Here is a 10436-nt window from a genome sequence, read left to right as displayed (position 1 = left end):
GAGCTCCCTGTTCCCATTAAGAGACATAATATTACCGTGTTAAGAAGGAGACTAAAGAGATGGCTGGAAAGTGTCCGTGTGTGTAATAGCGTGTGTGTAATAGCGTGTGTGTAATAGCGTGTGCGCACGCCTCACGTGCAACCTCTGGATAAAAAGTGGTTCGAGTCATGGGTAATGAGACAACAAGCACGGGCGAGGGCTTCGATAACAAGCAATAGAGATCACAAAAGCTGGGTCATTATTACTCCACTAGCCTGGACACAGCAGCCCCTTCCTCTCATTACTCCCTGCTTATAACCCTCTGTCGCTCCAAGCAGACGAGGTGAGAGCGAGAAAAGGAGAGCAGATGGAAGCAGTGTGGATGTGCATCTTAAGTGAGAAAATGGTTTATTTTAGGGCAGGCTGCTTCCTCCAACCATCGATCAAGGTCTAAGGACATCAGAGGAGGTGCGCTCGGAGGAAGCCTGAAAATTCTTCCACGTATAGGAATATATACTGCATCGTATGCACACGGCAAGTAACAGTGGGAGGTCGCTGAATATGAGAGAGGAGCGGCTGTAGAAAAAAAAAGTATTCTTTTAAAACTCTTTAAAAAATAGCTTTTCTCTTTCAACAGAACTGCATATTGCTCAATCGCCTAGTCATTCAGAAATATGGGATTTAACTACTTTTTAAAAATGTTATTACACTGATGTATTAAGTTGTAATGTACGTTAAAAAAAACAATCAAGTCATTAGAAAACGTTTAAATACGTCACAAGACCTGTCCCAGTTGATGAAAAAATATATTCAGTATGATAAAGAAAAGCCCCACAGCATTTCTTCTGTTAGACGTGGAAACACAAACAGATATGTTATAAATGAGGCTATAACTAATAAAAGTTTGGATCTCACATCTTTATCCTGTTAACAAATGTCTGAAACAATGATCATTTTTAAGGTTTTCAGTCATTAATCGTTACTTTTTATCTTCAGTCACAAAAAATACAGTCATGGAAATATAAATTCCTATGATCTCATATTGGGAAGAAAGAGTTGCTTTAATTTTTTATTGATTTAATTATGATATTTCTAATTATTAGAGTATTATAAAACCTTTAAATGCAGCTTCATGGAAAAATGGTAAGAACTACAGCTCCATGTCTGTGGGTGCCCCTCAGGTTGCTATGGTATTTATGGGTATGCCTATTTTTATATTATTATCTTTGACATGTATTTTATGTCTATTCTGTGTCATAAAAACAAATATCATATTTTCTATTCAAAAATGTCAAGTGAATGCTGATGTTTACCAAAATAAGATAAAAAAAATCTCCACAATCTGCGATGGGAGTTTACAAACAAAAAATCAACTGAAAAGATAAAAAGGGAAAGATTACAACCAAAAAAATGGAATAACAGGCACTTCAGGTAAGTTTGGACAAGTACTGAAAATAAACCAGTGCACACTGGCTGTAGGGATACAAAGCTACCAACAGAGCACCTTCACACGCTGTAGATGTGCGACACCAAATATGTGCATCATGTTCTTTTCTAGGCTTGAGAGGCAATGCTGAATTCACAGAGTGAATTGGTTTTGGAGTTTTACACATTTAAACAATCGCACTAATTAGCTTTACCTCCAGATCCTTGACTCTGGCATTGTTGTGACTGAAGGCAAATCGGATTTGTTTCTCAGATCAGGTCTTAAGGGCAGACTGCTGACTTTCGTATTTGCCAGTGATCGGATCAGATTTGCGTATCCAGACAGTACCAGAACCAATCTGCATGAGCTGCTGCGGTAACAACACAAGTGTCAGTAACTGCATTGCTCCACTTGTGACGCAGCTTTCTAAGAAGCCTTCCCTAACAAAGTAGCAGCATATAATTTGCTTTGGCATCTGTTATTCTCCATGTTGCTCTCTATAGCGCTCTGCAAGTGGCAGCATGAATTACACTCAAACTTACATTTCTCATAATTTTTTTTTATTTTTTTCCACAATTTCTAAAATCAATCCAAATAAAATAAAATCTCGATATGGCGAGAAACAGATTTGGGCTGACAAGTCTGACAGTTACGTAGTTGCACATACTTGTATCGCACATTTCTTTTTTTCGTCTAGATTTGTGTCACATTATCATTTTAAACACATTATTAGCTGATCGGAATACAATTCTACGCAAACCCAAACTCCATCTACATCTCTCATTATTTCTTTCTGCTCTGGAAAACCTTTTTTTTAGAATGTATTGTCCTTTCATCGTTCTGGTCATTAAGAGCATACATTTTTAAAACTTTAATCATAGGAAACCATATTTCCACGAGTGCTTTTGCTTTTTTAAAGTTAAGAAACCCTGCCACTGTAGCCTCGCACTTTTCATCAGTGTGAAAGAATTGATCAAATTTCAGCATCAACATAAATGGGTTAAACCGAGTTGAAATGAGCATAAAGAAACTTTCAAAAGGTAAAAATATAAACAGCACACACACACACACACACACGCACACACGCACGCACTGTGAAATATACTGAAGGCCAAACATCCTAGTAAAGCAGTGACAAATGGAGCACGTTTTGAATAGCAGTAAGCTTAAAAACATGAACATTAGATTGAGAAATTGAATTATTAAGATTTTTACACATACAGCCATACATTATTTTGCTTCTGCTCTGTTTTGTTAAGTTAAAATAACTGTTTCTTTGTTTCTTCAGCAGGGACGTTGTTTCGATATGGCTGTATGTGCAAAAGACCTACTGTGTGGGTCGGAGTGGAGTTGCCATTTAGACTGAAGGTAGACTTTTTAGTGAACATGAGGGGTTTAGGGCAGACCGTGCAAAATAATAAGTCTCAAAAATCTTACATAAGGATTTAAAGAAGTTTTCATTTTCTGAAAAGCAGATTTGTACGGGAGAATGACGCAAAGACCCCAGTAGACTGGAGAGCACAAGTCTGGGAGCTGAACAGACCTTAATTTGCATGCTGAAGAAAAACCCTTTATGACTGTGCAGTTAGTCAAGAAGGTACTCCAGCATGTGTGTGCACAGGTTGCAGTGTCAACAATCAAGAGAAGACTTCTTGCAGATGCTCAGAGGACCTGCTGCAAGATGCAAAACCACGGTAAGCCTCAAAAGCAGAAAGGCCACCTGCAGCTCACATAAACATCCAAAAAGAAAGTTTCGGAGCACAAGCGTATGAAATGAGGGAGCAAGTTTTGTCTAAACGTAGAAAGAAGAAAGACAGGAAAACGAAAAAAATAAGCAGCTCCACCCAGAGCATCAAACATGGAAGTTGCAGCTATTTTGTCTTAAAATGCTTCCGGTGGAACTGATTGTTTCACACATGACACGATGCAGAGGTGCACAAATTCGACTGATGGGTTAAACCTAACTGGAAAATTTGTCATCATCCAGCAAGACTGTTTTCCTAAACTACCAAAGAACATTTTAGAGTAAAGACGAGGTATTTCCTCCACTGGCTGAGAGCAGACACCCCACAGAACCCACGAGCTCAAGGAGATTACAGTGAAGCCCGGAGAGAGCATCAAGCATCTGCTGATATCTGCGAGACAAAGACTTCAGGCCATCATTTACTGCAAAAGTTTTCACCAAAATGTTATATGTGAGGATTTGCTTTGTCCAAATGAATCCCTGCGCTGTGTCTCCACTCAGTTGTTTCCATAATGACACAAACCCGATGAAATTAAACATATTTAAGGTGTTGGTGCTTTAATGCACAGTTACTGTATGTCAAACTGAATGGGCTGAACACAGAGCCTGGAGAACAACAGATGCTTACTACTGGATTGTAAAGAAAAATTACTTCAAGACGTTAAAGCAGTGATTTTAAGGTGGGGCAGAGGAAATAAAAAGCAGCTTTAACTTCTATTAAAGGTCTTTACAGAAGTGTGAGTGTGATTAAAAAAAAATCTTAGAAACAAAAAGTGTTAGTCACTCCGGGGAAAATAGCAACGTATTCAAGAGCCTTGTTCAGGCAGTGTCATAAACCACATACAGTAGAGCAGTTCCTCACAGCCTGTCTGAAACATCAGGGGACTGTAGACATCAACCCGCCAGTGCTGCAACCTGCAAGCTTTTATATTTAGACACATGAATCTTTCACAAGGCCCCGTAGAACTGGGATGGGGTTGTTCGGTTGGTGAGGTCACCACCCATCAAAAGCAGCCTTTTCACCCAACTGAACACCTCTCTCTGGGGCTGAGAAACGGCCCTCTGCGTCCTCTTCCATTTCATCCCAGAGGAGCACACGAGCACTGACTGTTTATCCTCATCACAAGGAAAAAGTTACGTGCATGTCCCCAGAGCTGCACTTCACTACTAGTGGGAGTAACTTGTAAACCATGCACATTGTCAAATAAACTAATGAAAGGACGATTCCTTATCAGTTTGTAGTTCTTCCTTTTTTCTCACTCTAGCCCTAAATGTGTACGTCTGAATCTAAATCCAGTGCTTTTGTCCCACTTTAATTCCCCATTCTTCCACTTTCTAATTTCTGTTTATATTGAAAATTCATTTCTGTTGACCAGTGGTTTGTGTGGGTTCAGCATTTCCTCCTGCGATTGACTGCCAACATTCTCCACTGCTTCGGACAGCATTTCTTTTATTTTTTTTAGTCCGCCTCTGAACAAAAGAGGCCATTTTGTCACCCAACCAAAAAGAACTATCAGGTCATAATCGCTTCCAAACCATCTACAGTGGCCCACAGGGGGCAGTACTTACACACCTGCCACATTATAAAGCAATTTGATGAGTAATAATGTCCCAAAATGTAAAAAGTGTCCACTTTAGCTCTAAAGGGTGCACTCAGGACAGGGTGCGGTGGAAAAATTACGAGCTTACAGCTTATATTTGAGCTATTTTCCTGCCTTTCATTTTTAATTTCACACATTTTATGCACTTTCAAGGGCAATTTCTGACCCTGCTTCTGTCCTGTCGCTACCTGCTTTCATCTTTTCTGACTCCACCTGTTTCATATTCCCTACCAGTGCCTTACTATAAGAGAAACAAGAACGCAGGAGTGAGAAGGGGAGAAAGACAGGATGGCAGACAGTCGGAAACAGATGAAAGATAGATAAAGATAGAAGCTGGCTAGGCTTCAGGAAAGAAAAAACCCTCCTGCCTGCTCTCTGCGCGCCGCTCACCAGATTTCTCTGCCTGCTTTTTTTCAGAATCCCTAATCTTGCCTGTTAACAACCTGCCAATAGGGCCGCTGTCCTCATGAATAAACATACGGAGAGTGGAGCATGGCCCTGAAAACATGACAACCAGCGCTCATGTGAGCACGCCTATAATGCGAGTGAGCTTGCCTGCGACTCAGTCCATCACTTAGCACTTTTTTTCCACTTCTGAAAATGTCGCCACCTTCAATTGGCAGGCTTATGATCTTTTAATAATGATGACAGGTAGCAAATGGGTGGAGTGCTGAAAGCTATGAAGAGGCTGTGTGGTGGAGATGAGTGGGCTGACTCACAAGAGCTCAGAGTTAAAGCTCCGCTGCGGGGTTAGACAAATAATTTGCCTGTTTTTGTTAACTGGGCTTGCACTGGCCCTTGTTTTCCTCTCCTGGTGTGATAAATGTCTGACGGAACCAGATGCAATAAAAGAACAGAGCCACGAGTTCTGTCAACCTGATGTTCATTCGTTAAGAATTTCAGTTGCTCTTCTCCAAGAAGCTTTCCCACCCTCAGGATAAAAAAAGTGAAAAATGGACAAGATAATAGGCAGTGAAAACTGGATAGTGCTGGCTATCAAAAAGCCATGCTGGAACTCTAAGGTAATCATTCCTTAAACAGGATGTGGCTGCAGTCTGTCTTTGAATCAAGCATCTACTGGAGCCAGACAGGTCAGGCCTCTGAAGGCGCACAAATCCCTGACGGCCAAAGAAGACGTGCTTCACTTGCCTCCACCAGCTGTATCCGCCACCGTCCTCCATCACTCCCTCTTTCCATCCACCCCCACCCCTTCCTCTGAGCTGCTCAAGCTGCCTTGTGTGCTCTGTGTGTGCGGGAGCAGCACTTTTGACAGGGTGACTGTGGCGATGCTGACCCAAGTCGAGCTGAACGCCCTCGGGCGTCAGTTACTCCAGCTGCACATATAGAGCAGCGCGTGGGGCACCCGATGAGACAGTGAGACAAGATCACTCCTACTTGCCTCCTCCCTCCCTCCTCCTTTTCTCTGCTTCCCCTCGCCACCGAGCATGCTTCTCTTTGCGACACAGGAACACCTTATGCATTATTAAAGACACTTTTCCTAAAAAGGCTGCTAGCACATTATTCTGCAACCACAGTGACATGTCTCGATGCTCAAAATGTCCACTTTAGCTCTGAAGAATGTGCTCACCCAGGTAGCTCTCTCAAGCTGACAGTATTGTGAAAAGGTTGGAATAGTCACACAGTTTAAAGCGACAGACGCTTGGAGCACACAAATGATGGCTCAGTGTTACCTACGAGTTTTTGATAGCATTAGATATAAATGACAAAGCACATAAAGCACAAAGTGACTTCAAATCTGATATCAGTCACTAATTTATGCCAAAAGCAAGTGTAGCTGATGCTGTGTATGAAGTGTAAACTAAATCCAGAAACCCTCCAATGCACACTGTGATCCTCCAGTCAGAATTTGGATGGAGCCTGAACCAAAGAGCGCTCATGTTTAATGATAATGGTTAAAGGCATCTGCTTAAAACAGCAAGGGTTTTTTTTAGACTAATTCAAGGTGAAGCCATTCTAGTCTTGAAGATTATAACTATTATTTTAAAAAAATAGCATAACTGTACTGCCACATACTGCTTTGTGACAGACCTGGTGTCACTCATTGGGCTAGGAAGCATCTTTAAATCACACCAGGAGCTACCAAATGTGCAAAAGTGACCAACACCTAAACCAAATATACCAAAAAAGCTTCTAAATGCAAGAGACAACACAAGGATGCATTAAAGGTGGAGTAACTGCTTGCAGCGTGACACTAATATAATTATACATGGCAGTGAAGCAAGGAGTTCCACAAGGGGGCGCCTCTAAAAAATGACCTGAGGAAATTGTGTCATGTTTTTGGATGAATTCAAGGGCACCTTATTTCTACATGTTAACACGTCTTCTTTGCTTTAAACTTTGTCAAGCTGTCCAGAAACCAAAGCCCAACAGCTGCCTGCCCCATCCTTAGCTGTTTATTGCTGGAGATAAATGCATATAAACCAGACTCACCAACTCCCAGCAATGTTAGAATTTATTAACCGGAGTGTAAAAATTATTCCTCAACGCACAAAAGAAAAAGTAAACTTCACAAGCAAATGGAAAACTCACATTTCTTTGAGTGCCTCTCTGGGAGTCCCGCTGCTCTTTAACGCCGCTCAACAAGTTCAGAGCAGCAGAATGAACATGAACGAAGAATGAAGCTCTTTAAGACGCGCTCCTGAACGGGAACGTGATGAGTACGCACGTCAGTCTCCGAGGAATCGCTGCGCGCACCATCTCTCGCTCTTGTTTCAATCAAGAGGAGGATTTTCCTGCCACTTCAAAACAAATGACTGATCACCGTCCTGAGGGCTCGGTCAGCACCGCGCCTGCTGGAAACGCGGGGGATCTCTGAGCAAGACTCCGGTGCCAAAGTGTCCATCATCCTCTTTTCTGGTGTCATTCCATCACGGTGTCAAACCTGAAGCACAATGATGTCCACGGAAAAGGGAACCCCCCACCCCATCCCATACACACAAACGCACACACACACAGTACCGCGAAAGAAACTTTGACCTGCTGGCGCGCTTTCCTCCTCTCTGCGATCTGCTTCCTATATTTCCAAAGACTGCTGAGAGCGGATCTCTGCGCGGATCCCGTCCCCACTCTCCCCTTTCTCTCCTTCTCCCTGGCTATGAATAGGTTTCAGCCACTCAACAGGGACATGAATCACAGACAATTAGTCTCGGCTGCTGAGAATATCCGCTCGCATCAACGCATCTTCTCCTGGCCGTTTCCCCAGCAAGGCGCAGCACCAACCGCACAGACGGAGATGACGGGGAAGATAATGCGCTCCGAGGCTCTATTAGATGAGACGCACACTCAGCGTGTTTCCCCCCCCACACACACGCATACCTATGGTTTTTCTCCACACCCCTCCAGCCCTTCTCCACTTCGACATACTCCTCCACCCCCCACCCACACCCCTTCTTCACAGACATCAACACGCACAATCCTCTTTCGGGACCCGTTAGAAACTCAGAAGGGAGGGGGATTGTCTGTAGTTGAACCTTGTTTGGTTGAGTTCACACGAGTCGGCTGATCGAGTTAAATTATCCAACAAATGTGGGCGTGAATATAGTCTCAAAGGAATGATTGCATCCGGGCAAAATAGAGGGGGGGATCATACTCTTGGTGATTACTACTTAACAGCCATCCGAGCATGTGAGAGGAAAAAAATAGAAGAAAAAAACAATATTTGTGCTTTTGATTTCACATGCAAAGCCATTGTGAAGTGTGAACGTGTTGAAATGCCAGGATCTTATTTATAATTAGATTTATTAGCTATAGTTCTAGTAAAGCGAATTTAATGTGTGTTGTAACTATTCAAAATGGTGCGTAATTGCTCCAAAATCCCTCTGACGCAAATAAAAACAGTGGTACCATACGTTCACTGTTCCCGCCTCGTTAAACGGGCTGTTTTAATTCCAAATACGTGTAAATTGGGACAGATTAGCATAATATAACCAAGACTGAAAAAAATGGAAATGAACAAATAAGGGCGAAGGCTCCACTGAAAGTGTCTATTTTAAAATTTTAAAACTCAGTTACTGTGGGTGAATACGTCCGTGGGATTACATAGATATAAATAATACAAAAATCTGTTTATCAGAGTTTAACATTCGAAGTTTAACATCTGTGGGTGAAGAAGCGACGTTGTTTATATTAATTTAAGGATCTCATAATCTACTTTTTAAAAAAAATTATAATAATTATTATTATTTAGTTAGCGCCCAGTGTGTTCTGTATTATCACCCCTTAACACAAGGAGCAAGAGAAGACGGGATGTTAAGGAGTCGGGTCATGACACTTGGCGCGCAGGTTAACCTCACAGTAGCTTGACAGCCTTACAGTTGAACGAGTGTCTACAGTCTATCTAGTCTCTAAAGGCCAAGACAGGCCCCTAGTCACCCCCTACCCGAAACCAACCTGTGTTAAGGCTGGTGATGTTCAAGGATGTGGTTAAAAGGAAAGAACAGACACACAGACTTCATAGAAAACGTTCGTTGGGCTTTTTTCTTCTTTTTTTAAATATCGATCAAAGAGCCTGAGAGAAAAAAAATGTATTTGATGACAAGTGTCTGCCAAGCCTTATTGTAATTTTTAGTTTGACTTTAAAGTGGGAATATCGGCACGCAGCAGTGCTGATTCGTTTCGAGTTAGACGTGGAAATGCTTCCTGCTTTGGTTCTGTGCACCTACAGCGCATCCACGTGTCATTTAAACAACGTATACAAGTGATTTGGAGCAAGATTTTAAGATAAATCTTTCTGTTCAAGGAAAGTGTGAAACAGCACTTTCTTAGTAGGACAGCGGCATTGAGGCTACACCTGATCTCATACTGGATGTACCACAGAAAAGGTACCGCTTTTTATTAGAGCATCTCTCCGCACAGCAAAGAGAACCTGAAAGGTAAAAAAAAAAATAGCATGTGATCTCAAAATAGTCGCCTTACTTTCTCTTATCACGACGCACCTTTTGGTTGCCCACTTGGCGCGCGTCGTAGCGAAGCTTCAAAAGTTTATGCGCCCCTCCATCCAGCTGGACATCAATTAAAGAAATAAATCGGCTGCCTGAGCCTCTCACCTTGGGCTTCGGTGGTTCATTCCGTAGGTAGCAGCCGGTAATGTAGCCTGTTGCAGACAAATAAATCCGCTTTAAAACGGGACATCTTAGCACGGCGCGAGAACGGCACACTCCGCGACCCGCTTGTCTCTGCCGCTCCCGGGGAATGGAGAGGAGCTCCCTGCACCGACGCAACGTCACTTAGACCTGGACACACAGGTGGAGATTTTTCCAGGAGAAAATCCCACAAAGTCGAATGTAATTGTATCTTTAAATCGTTTGGTTATTAAAAAAAAGAAAAAGAAAGAAAGAAAGATTTAAAAAAAGGAGAGACACAGAGATACCTCGAGTGGCCCCTTAAAAAAAGAAAGAAAAAAAAAAGAAGATCCTCGGAGACGGCAGAGTGGCCAGACCCACTGCTCTCAGACACAATGAGGTGGTGAGGCTTTGACAACTGGCTTTCACCTGAAGTTTAATTCTACGAAGTGGCGAGCAATAGCTGAGTGCAACCATGAACAGAAATATACATATTCTTTAATTTTCTTTTTACATTTTTTTTTTACAATTATATGGCTTTAAGTAGGAAATGCACTGTCTAAATATGTGACAGCATTAAAACTTTGGAAACAGGAGCATCGCTA

General features: G+C 42.2%; 1 protein-coding gene across 7 annotated transcripts in view; it reads right to left on the bottom strand.

Moving 5' to 3' along the window:
* Positions 1–10026, bottom strand: part of ntng1a (netrin g1a) — a 117464-nt gene extending 107438 nt beyond the window's left edge. For 4 of the 7 annotated variants that reach the window (XM_005744886.2, XM_005744887.2, XM_005744888.2 and 1 more), the window contains exon 1: positions 7301–8109. The gene's annotated coding sequence lies outside the window, so the exon portion shown is untranslated. Of the gene's footprint in view, positions 1–7300; positions 8111–9705; positions 9735–9816 lie in introns of those variants that run through there. The other 3 variants (XM_013913785.1, XM_013913786.1, XM_005744885.2) reach the window with 3 other exon arrangements.
* Between the last annotated feature and the right edge of the window lie 410 nt (positions 10027–10436).

The sequence above is a fragment of the Pundamilia nyererei genome, unplaced genomic scaffold (genome assembly GCF_000239375.1).
Source record: "Pundamilia nyererei isolate P.nyererei 1_Seehausen unplaced genomic scaffold, PunNye1.0 scaffold00150, whole genome shotgun sequence".
Taxonomy (NCBI): Eukaryota; Metazoa; Chordata; class Actinopteri; order Cichliformes; family Cichlidae; genus Pundamilia; species Pundamilia nyererei.
The sequence above is the reverse complement of the archived record's forward strand: the minus strand, read 5'-3'. Positions and strand labels throughout refer to the sequence as shown.